Source organism: Solanum tuberosum, unplaced genomic scaffold (assembly GCF_000226075.1).
Source record: "Solanum tuberosum cultivar DM 1-3 516 R44 unplaced genomic scaffold, SolTub_3.0 scf00045, whole genome shotgun sequence".
Classification (NCBI taxonomy): domain Eukaryota; kingdom Viridiplantae; phylum Streptophyta; class Magnoliopsida; order Solanales; family Solanaceae; genus Solanum; species Solanum tuberosum.
Window position 1 is genome coordinate 912345 of NW_006238972.1, and position 1236 is coordinate 913580.

Below are 1236 nucleotides of genomic sequence, written 5' to 3' on the forward strand. Positions count from 1 at the left end.
CTATTATATAGTATCACACTAAATCTATGTTGATAATTCTTTTCTTGTTGATTACCTTGGTCCGGCAAGTAGCAACAAGGCGAGTTCTAACGCGTTCACTAGTTAAAAAGACTTCTAAGCGAAAGATTTACCAATGCATGCATCAACACTATTCAAGAATTACTTAGTTATTATTCATACTTTGTTAATCACTCATGATTCCCACAACCTTAGTTATGTAATTTAGCTACTCATTATCTCAAAAACACAATCAAAATTTATTAAAATAAATATGCTTGCGTTAATCATAAAAATTTAAGAACAATAGCTAAACTATCTTTTATTAATCACGAATACAAATAAATAATAAAGGAGAAGAAAGAATAAATCACAATTCTCCAGCCTCCATGGCGGCTCTTCCAAAGTTTCTAAGCTAGAAGAAAATTTATATTGTGTATTGTATCTTGGTTCTTGGCTACTAAAGAATAATTTTCCATGCCCTATTTATAGATATAGAAACCCTAAATAAAATAATTGAGTTCAAGACAAAATAGGAAAACAAAACCCAATTTAATTGTGTTTCCAATTGCTCGCTGAATTTCTCCAAATTGTTGGCGGCAGAAGGGCGGTTAGCTATTGACTCATGGCAGCAGCGAGCCAAATTCAATTTGAATTGGCTATTCGTTCGCATTAGCCTCGTATGTATAAATATATTTTTATATTAAATTTAATCTATTAAACTGCCTGCTCGATTTCCTTCTTCAACCTTCCATCTTTAATTCGTTTTAGCTTCAAACTTCTTTATGTTTCCACCAATTTAATCCTACAAATAAAATATACTATTTAGCACAATTCATAAAATTCATGCTCAAAAAGAGAAAATATAAATAATAAATGTGACGCATATAATGATTAAAAATATGTATTTTGGCCTTACATCAACACCCCACATTTAAACTTTTGTTCGTCTTGGAGCAAACATTAAAGTTCACCCAAAATAATCATACTAGCAATGTCATTACTTTGGTTAATACAAACAATTAGGCTATATACCAATTTAAAAATATCAAGTACACTTCTCAATCATTATGCAAGAAATCCAAATAAACAACAAACCTCTAACCTCCTAACCTCAAGAAAGGACTTTGAACTCATCAAATTTATGCTTGCTCCCTTACTATCATAAAAGAAAGTTAATAACATCACCTATCTATCATGAAACAAGTGCCCTCACAAGAAGAAATAGTCCACACACTC